The sequence below is a fragment of the Nematolebias whitei genome, chromosome 6 (genome assembly GCF_014905685.2).
Source record: "Nematolebias whitei isolate Nwh7 chromosome 6, NemWhi1, whole genome shotgun sequence".
Classification (NCBI taxonomy): domain Eukaryota; kingdom Metazoa; phylum Chordata; class Actinopteri; order Cyprinodontiformes; family Rivulidae; genus Nematolebias; species Nematolebias whitei.
Window position 1 is genome coordinate 46,641,724 of NC_056503.1, and position 10,386 is coordinate 46,652,109.

The following is a 10,386-nucleotide window of genomic DNA, read 5'->3' on the forward strand; positions in this document are numbered from 1 at the left end:
GTTCAGGATCTGGAGCAGGTTCCTCTGCTCAGACTCCTCTGTCAGAGGCTGCAGCTCCACTCCCAGAACTGAACCAGCTCTCTTCATGACTTTATAGAGTCTGCTGGCATCAGCTTGCTTCACCTGCTGCCCCAACACCACAGCGTAGAAGATGCTGGAGACCACCGAGTGGTAGAACATCTGCAGCATGGCCCTGCAAGTTGCACCAAAACACGACTTCACTAAAGTTTCTGAGCAAACACGGACAGACTTCCCGCAGTGGGCGGTGCACTAGTATTAATGCGTTTCTCCTGACTGTCAGATCTGATGTCATATTGTTCAACTTTCAGACGTTAAACCTCCACAAGCAGCTCCATAGAAACTGCAGCGTCTGCACATATCAGCAGTTAGTGAACGTGGAATGCCTCGGGTAGAAGAGCTAATGATGGCACGAGAGAAAAATACAGCTCTTTCCATATTTCTTGCTTCAGATTGTGGCAGCAGAATGTTTTTGGACTTTTCCTGCAGACGGTAAGACCGAGAGGGAACCGTCATCTCTGACTTTAATATTTAAGTCACGTTGATTCTCATCAGCAGTTTGTTGCCATCAGTGGCCAAACCTTCGTGAGAAACGGTTTAATCAGTTTATTTCTGCAAGAAAACGAGAGCCGGAGAGCAGGAGGCAATAAATCTAGTAGGACAAAACACAACTATGTATTTTAAAATGAAAAAGTTTTTCTCATTTAGAAATGTGCTCAGTAAAGCGCAGCACTTTGCCTTTTTACTTTGATTTCTGAAAATAGAGGAGTTTTTCTGATGTAAGAATCTGTCAAAAGAGCTCGACCCCGTCATGACTGAAAGTGTTCAGGCAAAGAAAAGGTGGAGCGTGAAGACGAGCTGAAAAAAGAATAACTCCACCTTCGGTGCATCAGCGTCAAGACAACAGGTAGAAGTTTTTCTGCTGCGACTGTTCGTACCCCCCACCAGGCGTTGCACAGTTAGCTTGTTCTCCATGCGTCTGGTCCCACCACGACTCGCGTGGACTCCGCTCAGGTCCACACGACCTCTGCTGCTGATGAGTCGCCTCGACGTGGGCCGGACCGTCGTAGCTCCACCGCCCTAAACCTCTGCGTGTTTTTTCTATCCTACACAACAGAGCAAAGTCACAAAACATTTACCGTCCTCTGCCACGGTTTCTGGGCCGAGGCCACCTTCCCTCCTCCGGTCAGAGTCTGTAAATCAAGTCCATTTGTTCTGGATTCTGTCGTCAGCCAACAAGAACAGCAACGTCTGCGACGCCTCGTAGTTCCACAGTGTCGGTTTTCATGTTGCCATTTTAATGAATTGTTTTTATATTTAACTATGTAACACACTCTGTGGTTGCAAGGTTTTAAAAATGGTGGGTTTGGTTCTCGTGGAGGAGACTCATGATTGACGTCTCTCTCTGACCAATCAGTGACCTGCAGTCTGCTGACGTCCAGCCTTCAGCTCGATTGGATTCACCAGGAACCTCAGCCCCAAGAGCTGAGCTGGAAGCAGGTGGGACCACCTAATGGAAAGGCTTTTTACCTACGCTGAGCTGAGAAGATTAATCTGTGGGGGTCAAGGCCACCATTGGCCCCCCTGGACAAGAAAAAGAAATTCCCTCTGTTCTTCTCAGTGTAGCTCCTCCCCACTCGAATGTCTTGCGCCAAAAACATTTAGGTTTACTTCGTTCTCTGTTCAGTTCCAGTCCAGGAAAACAGTCGTCGACGGAGGTTATCGGTGTACGGCTTGTTTAACCGTCAATGTGTTGAACTTTTGAGTGAAATGTTTCGTCCTCAAAGATGTGATTTTATCACTTTTGATGTTTCACTTCGAGTGAAGCAAACAGAATTGGTTAAAAACAGCGAGGTGTCTGTGCAGCTCTGTGGATTCGGAGGGTTGAGAATTCATGAGTCTGAAATATTTCTTTTGTTTGCAGGAGAACAAAACCTGTTTGAAGCAGGTTGGGGGTTTTCAACCTTTGTTCAAAGCTAATAAAAGTGGTTGTTTTTAATAATGACTCAATGCATTACAGCCAGAGGAAAGAACCCCCCCCCCCCCCCCCCCCAGGACATTTTATATTTATTTTATAACGAGGTGAGAGCAGCTGCAGACTTGATTGAAGAACCAGACGACCCGTCGTTCTGTTTCCACTCTCCATGTTTAAATTGTATTAATTCAGTGAGGAAGTTTCCCAGAATGCCTCTCTCCCTTGAAACCATGAGCGAACGGAGCGGAGCTGATTCCTCAGAACCGTTTTATTTTTCTCAGGTTTTAAATAATGTGACGTAAAGTGAGCACCTGTTCTGCTGCGCTGCGTCAGGGCAGGTTGGTCTCTCATGGTTCTCAGCTCTTCGTTCTAAAACCAGTTTAAAGATGAGCTGAGCCCGCTGCTGTCTCAGAAGGTGTCCATCTCATCTTTCAACAGATTCAGAACCAGAACTCTCTTTACTGGGTTTCTGTGTTGGTCTCTCTCGTGGTTGTAGAGAAGTTCTGGACTCTGACTGGACCACTGCAGAACCCCTTTTTGACCCATTCTGTTTGGGATCATAGTCCTGTTGGATCCAGTTTGGTCCAAGTTGCAGTTGTTGGACTCCAGAACCCTTTGGTCCAGATGAGTTCCTGATCTACTCAGTGACTCACAGGAGCCCAAACCATCAGCCTTCCACCACCGTGCTGACAGCTGGGAGGAGCTGTCTGCTGCACTGCATTCTGGGTAAACAGCCATCTGTTTGTTGTTCAGACACCTTGTGCTTCATTTGGATGAAACTTTACAAACTGAAGTCAGTTTGAACGTTCTGGCTGAATCTTTTACATTTTAGGACTTACTTGAAAGTTTTGAGAGTATTTATTAAATTTTGATCGTGAAGTTGTTTCTGTCTGGTGATCAGAGAGATGTTTGTGCTGTTGAAATCTGGATGAAGTCCTGAAACACGTCCGTCTCTGTCCTCTCGTGTCCCTCTGCTCTGAAACCGTCTGCTAAAACTCGCAGGAAGACAAACATCCCGTGTGTCGTTCCTGAACCGCACGTGTTTGTAACGTTCGTGCTCGTTCTGTGTGAGGATGATAAAACACCTAATTAACCCTCATTTACACTAACGAGCCCTGACCACTGACCTGGATCTCCTCTGTCCTTCAGCTCGGGTTGAATGGGTTTCTGTTTGTGTGCCTGTGGGAGCTGCAGAGCTTTAGAGATGCTTTTAGTTTGTTGCTCCGTTCTTTGCTGTGAGATGCTTCAAACCAGCGTCAGAAGTAAAAGCTTTCGTCTGTTTCTGTCTGCAGCCCGTCGGTGAGCAGGAGCTCCATGTGGATCCAGGGTTGAAGAAGGAGCATCTGAGACCGTGAGTCCTTCTCCTTTGTCTTTCTGGTTGAACGCAGTAGCTGAAGGCTCATTCAGACGCCTCAGTATAAGGCTTGACTCTATACACAGATCGTATGTGAACGAGAACAATGACTTCAGGAAGATTTAACAATGTTTGTTTACAAAAGTGAACAATAAAAATAAACTGTGCTGGATCTGTAGACCTGGACAGGATCCCTGGAGAGTAGGGAACAGCGTTCATGAGAAGCTCCTGTGGGAGGTTAGTCTTGATGTTGGGTTTCTTTAAGCAGGAAGCTTTTGATGCAGGTGAAGTCCAAAAGGTTCCAAAAAGAACCTGGTCAAGTGGTTGAAGGTGGAAACAGCTGAATAGACCACAAGGAGACTCAGGAGGATCACAGGAGTCAAGCTACAACAAGAGATCAAGATTAGTTTTTCACAGAACACTTAAGAACAATGTAAAGGTCAGGAACACAATGTAAAGGTCAGGAATACAATATAAAGGTCAGGAACACAATGTAAAGGTCAGGAACACGACTACCGAAAGACAGATAATGCACCAGCGTCGGAGAGCAGTCATCAGCTGCCTTAAGTAGTGCTTGCAGCTCATCAGGTGAATGGTCCTCAGGTGTGGATCTGTTGGTGCCCTCTGGTGCAGACGAGCTGCAAAGGAAAATGCAGGAACTCTTACACTCAGGTAGAGCTGTAATTTCTAACCTGAACCTGGAGCCCAGCCCCGCCCGACCCGGATTAGGGCCAGGCTGGACCATAACAATGTGCTTAATTTGCGGGCCTGGTCGGTGTCGGGCTTTGGATTGTGTCAGTGGACCTGCGCGACTGATGATCCAATTATATGGCAACATGGCTTGCCATACAATCACCAGCCGCACGCGGCCATTTGACTGTGCACTGACCAAACTTGAAAAAGGTAAAAAGTTCAACAGATGTGCGCGGCCGATGACCCAAACAGGTGAGATCACAAAGCAGACATGTCAGAGCAGGGTCCATGTCTGAATAATGCAGAATGCAGGGGTGTAATGCGCTTTGACGGCCATGAAAGGACAAACACCGCCTCAGCTCCGACCTTCTGCCCCTTTTATTCAGCCTCATGCATCCACCGACTGTTAATAACTATATAAGCAGTCAAAGCTGAATTAAAAATGTCGTGGGGGGGATGGGGGGTTCGGGTTCAGACCTGTAATTGCTGTTAATTCGTTCGATCGGGTGGGGTTCGGAAATGATGGCTACGGGCTGGGGCCGGGTCGGATTTTTTTGGACCCGAATGCAACTTTACACTCATTCCAGGACTGACACGTCTTCTCCCAGCCTCGATCCATTCAGAAGACACGGGGGGGGGGGGGGGGGGGGGGTATGGGAGGGCACCTTTGTGGTGCCTTTTGACCTCTGAGCGAGGTCATACCAGGTGTGTAACTGTCGACACCTGAAAAGGCGGCCCAGGTTTGCAGCTCCGACTGATTAGAATAATGTGGCAAAGTGCTGACGGACGTTTTCGGCGACCACCCAGCCGCCGGATTTAAAGGGCAAAACACCGTAGCTGGACTCCTTTTGGATTTGAACATCCGGTGTGTTTTTTCTCTTTCTCAAACAAGCAATTTTTTGTTGCCTTGCATTCAACAACAGCAAACTGAGGTGAATCTGAAATCCTTGAGCTCCTTGCTCTACGTGCAGATGATGAAATGCTGCAACTTTCATTTAACACAACATAAAGACAATCGCTGCGTCACGTCTGTTCGCCGAGCCTTCAGACACGTTATGATAAAAATGTCCCACGTGGAGCAACACGTCAGAGCAGATGTTTGTCCACGCCTCCTTTTGGATTCTGAAACTCGTCTGAGCGCAGGAAGCGAGCGGCTCCCTCGGCGACGTATGAGCTGGAAACATGCACGGAGCTGTCCTCTGAAAGAGCCTCGAGTCGGACCGAAGCATGCAGACGAGCAGCAGAGGTGCTGCAGCTGTAGACGACGGGGCATTTGAGCCTTTTCCTGCTTTCTTCTTGTGATTTGTTTCAGTTTTCAGGTCAGAAGCAGACCCAACTCTGAGAGAATGAAAGAGATTGAAGTAATGAGATAAATCTTCAACAAACACGTAGCAACACGCACGTGTGCTGATGACCAGTGACCATGAGTAAAAGGGCTTAAAGCTCTAACGCAATGCATTCTGGGTAAAAGCTACAAAGATTTGTGTGTGTGATTTTTATGTCTGAGTTGTTGTCCATGAGTGGTGATGGTGATTCATGGGTGTGTGCAGCATTTTATATTCTGACTTTATGGACGTTGACAGGTCGTGTTGGAAGATTTAAACATATTTAAAGATCATGTCACATCTCTGATTCAGCTCCTCTGGCCCTCAGCCTTCTTGTTATCCTGTCAGAAATCCAGAAAGAAGCTGGAGCTACCTTCATTGTGTTTCTGTGTCTCTCTCGACATGAGTCACCCACCAGCTCTCATATTTGACCTTCTGTGTCATCATCACCTCAGTTTTTTTCTGTCAGGCCAGACGTTTAATTTGGCTGGAGTTATACTCCATGAAAAGTGAAGGCATCTATTCTCGCTGATCTAGTTGTAAGACTATTAGGGTTTTAGGTGGACTCATGGATGCAGACTGACACAATGAGCTCATAAAATATAACTTATTTCATAATAAAACAAAAAGGCTGACATGACAACAAAAACCAAACTGAGGATCAGCACAAGGAGACACGGGGGAAACCAGATGTGGAATGAGACATGTATAATGCTGAACTGGGGAACAAGTGGGGATTGAACGGCTAAAGGAACAGGACTGATGGACAGAGTAGAGACACCTGTGGCAAAGTGACAGCCAGGAACAGGTGAGAGTGGGTGGGGCAAGAGCTAAAGGAGCAAAACTGACTGAATGAGAGGCGGCACAGAAGAAATGCAAAAGAACAAAATACAGAAAAAATAACCACAAAGAGTAAATAGAACCAACAATGCACACAAAAGATTATTATTAATATTATTATTATTATTATTATTATTATTAGACCTTTATTTATTCAGGTTAGTTCCCATTGAGCCTTGAAGACTCATTTACCAGAGAGATCTGTTACATACAACATACATGCAGATGAGAAAAAGAGAATACGAGGATGGAGGAAGCCAAAAAAAATTCATGTCTCACACCGTGTCCTGCCCAGGAAACCGTGTGAAAGATGAAAAAAAAAAGACCTCGCAACATACAATGACATCATAACACATTTATGCATAGAGGTCGACAAAGACAGTGAGTCGTCCATAAACACTCCAGAAAGTTCCAAAGTTCTGATAAGATGGTACAGTGTCTGTCATCAGCGTCATGGTTCTGATAAGGCCACAGATGTCCTCGGGGGGGCAGGCAGAGCTTCTAGTTACGTATCCTCCAGGAGCAATTTGAGATCAAGTTGGCCGGTCCAAGGCCAGCGGGGAGGCCAAATTCAGATAAACACCAATTGTTTGGGCCGTCAGACTCTGATTTCTGTCTGACTTCAAGTTCTGCTGGTTCACTCAATGGTGAATCCAAACAGACAGATTTATGGAGATTCCACCCAGTTTGTGCTCGATTTAGCTTTTTCCAAGACTGAATCCTTCATGCTGGTGAGTTCCAGGAGCTGCAAGTGGCCTACGATTCTCAGAATCACGTCCGGCTTGTGGTTGAGCTCAGTAATCATGTGAGTATGAGAGCTCGAGGCACGGATTGATCCTTCACATAAGGCTGGCAGCTTTACCGTGGCCGAAACTGCAGCTGACGTCTTCCTAATTTGTTGCTATCCAAGGTATCCGCCAAATCCAAAAAGTAGAAACCCTGTTATCATAAATCCAATAATGTACACATCTTCTTCGTCCTCCACAGACAGCACAGATAGGCACATCATCTTCCACTCACTCCAGGGATCAATGACATACCCAGCCGCATGGGTCCGTTCAGGGCATGAGGGCTCTCCAGCACCCTGTCGTCTGGTGGAAAAAAAAATCAATTGGTTGAGGGACCAGCTGACCAAATCTATAATAATTTTCGATTCAGAAGATATGTAAAGAGAGGCTCTGAGGTTGACAGGACGAGAGCAAAATAAAGCTGGAGGGAGTGTAAGAGCGACCGTCTTGGTTGAAGGCGGAAGAGAGAAATGACTGATGATGATATTAAAACACAGATCCTGACAGAGATGCTTTTTTCTGCATGGGCATTTTATACTCAACAAAAAACTTCTGCAGAACTTCTGGGAAGCCCCCCATGACACAACAATGAAAAGGATTTCTTTCCATTGAGATCTCCACTCCTCCATTCCCATAAATTTGTCTAAAAGAAACCACCACTTTTTTCTTTTGAGCACAGAAATCTCCTTTCTTGAATTCTTCTTCAGTTGACTGTCTTTGAATCAAGCCCCTGAGAGAACAAAGTTCTGCCAGACCTCGTGATGACTTATATCCAACCATCACTGTGCGGTAGACGGGGGACATCCCCCGGACAGGTCTCCAGTCCATCACAGGGACACATAGAGACAAACAAGACAAACAGCCGTTCACTCTAGGGACAATTTAGAGTTACCAATCAGCCGAACATGCATGTTTTTTTTTGCATCAAAATAACACAACTCTGACCAGTCAAATATATGAACTTTCATTTCTTTATTCAAACAGAAGCTTTAAAAACTGAACGTTAAACTTGAGCTCTTGTTTTATTGCACCTTTGTTTCATAAGGATGTTTGTTTTGTCCTTACAGAGGTTTTTTACTGGACTGGACATTTTATTGAAAACCAGCAGCTGCTGTGAACGCGGCTGACTGGACAGGTTTATAAAGACACACATCTGTGTTAGAAACACCGAGGAGTCAAAGGAGATATAATGTCATTTTGGAGGAAGCTGAGGTGAGTGGCTCCGGCCTGGGTTCACAGAACCAGCAGCAGCAGAGTTGTAAGAGCTGAAGCCAAGGTAAACAAACAAACAAACAAACAAACAGGATTCACGTCCGAGCAAATATTCTGCTGAAGAATGAATCAACGTTCAGATGGTTTGTCTGTCAACAAAATGAAACCACCTCTGCCTCTGCAGGGTGAACCCCGTCAGTTCTGACTGAAATATTAAACCTCGGCTCAGGCTCGACGGGCCGAACTGCTGATCTCAACAGCTTTAATCACAGTCAGTAAAACTTTTAAAGGTTTTCGTCCTGGGATGAATCACAGCTGGGAGGAAGAATTGATTTAAAATCTACCATTGCAGTTTTCCTCTCGGGTAAATCTGACCCTCAAGTCAAACAAAACAACTTGAATGCATCAAAATAAATGGAGGTTTGGCTCATTATTTAACTGGAACACGAATAAGTGTCTTTCTTTCAGTTTCTAAAGAACACTGACTTAGTTTGGACTCAAATAGACCTAAATGTTCTGCCGTGTTGGAAGGTCAGGATCTCGGTTTTAGTTTTCTTTGTGGTTTTGTTGTGTTTGTTGTCCGGGGTATTTCTTTACGGTTTATTTTTGGTGTTTTGTGCTTTTAGTGTTTAGTTTTGTTCCTCTGCGTTCACCTGTACCGCCGGTTCATGTTTCTAGAACTTTACCTCAGTGCAACTCCCGCTCCTCAGTTTGGCCCCACCCACTCACATCTGTTTCCTGTCCCCTGTCCTCTGTCCCCTGTCTTATTAAGCTTTGTTCTGTCCATCTTCCCATCAGCCCCATTCGTTCTTGTACATGAGTTTTGCCTCCCTCATCAGTGGAGCATCACCGTGCCTTCGTGCCACATCAACATGCCTCATTGTGGCTCCACCCACATTGTTTGTAAGTTTTGTTTCCTTGTCAACTTTTTGTTTTGTTAAAATAAGGTGAAGTTTTTCATCAATGATCTTTCACTTGTTCTGGAGTCAGGTCTCAGGGGCAGCAGCTTGAGTAAGGAGGTCTAGACGTCTCTCTCCACAGCCACCTCTTCCAGCTCTTCTGGGAGAACTCAAGGTGTTCCCAGACCATTTGAGAGATTTGGAGTCTCTCCAGCATGTCCTGGGTCTTCCCCAGGGTCTCCTTTCGCTCTGGAGGAGCAGCGGCTCTACTCCAAGTCTCTCCCAGATAACTGAACTTCTCATCTTATCTCTAAGGGAGAGTCCAGCTACCCTGCAGAGGAAACTGGATCTGGCTCTTTCAGTCTCTACCCAGAGTTCATGACCATAGGTGAGGGTAGGAACGTAGACTGAGTGGCTTCAGAGTGGGGCCCCAGTAACTCACAAGTCAGCCTCCATGTTGAGATAAGAGATTTTTTTTTTTCATTCAACCTTTATTTAGACAGGTAAATCCCATTGAGCCTCAAGGACTCATTTACAAGAGAGACCTGATTGACCTGACCCCGCAGATTGTTTAGGAGACAGCAAGTTCTCAAGCTACCTTCTCAATAACAGGCGGCAGGTGACGATTTCACCACCTATTCAAGGCACCACCTACTCTGACTGACAGTTTATATATTTTTCCTTTGGAATCAATCAGCTATCACATTGGCATGTGACAGTCACATGACTGATTTCAGTCGCTCTAGCGGGAAAGACATAGCCTCTCAGCAACTCCATCTTAATTTGTCATAAGTACAGACTTTAAGCAACACATCAGTTTTCAAACCATGTTGAAAGGCCAAGTACAACCAGAGTTATAATAAATAACCCATGCCACATCTTTTTCTGAAAATCTTCGTCATATCTGAATCGCGTTAGAGCGAGAGTCTGGAACAAAAACGGGAAGTCTCAGGGATGAAACACCCCCACCCGCCATCACCTTCCACTTTCACCTCCCAACCCCAGCGAACAGATAAACAACCTCCCCCTTCCTTTCTGACAAAGGCTCAAAGTTATTGGTCAAGCACCAAAAAATCCACAGGAAGAAAAAGAAAAAGACGCGGAAGTTGAATGGAGTTCGGCGCGAAAAAGTCACAGCAAGAGCAGGAGTGAGTCATGAGGTATGAGAGATTTGTGACACCATGTTTGGGTTTTGTTGTTGGGTGTAGTTTAGTGTGTTTACCACCAGATGACCTGACTGAAAACTGTTGGATTGTATACCTGGATTATTGAGCATGGACTT

General features: G+C 45.6%; 1 protein-coding gene across 1 annotated transcript in view; it reads left to right on the forward strand.

The window, feature by feature from the left end:
• The first annotated feature begins 3,283 nt into the window (after positions 1 to 3,283).
• Positions 3,284 to 10,386, forward strand: part of slc8a2b (solute carrier family 8 member 2b) — a 156,396-nt gene continuing 149,293 nt past the window's right edge. Inside the window, exon 1 of the mRNA XM_037677693.1 lies at positions 3,284 to 3,344. The gene's annotated coding sequence lies outside the window, so the exon portion shown is untranslated. The remainder of the gene's footprint in view (positions 3,345 to 10,386) is intronic.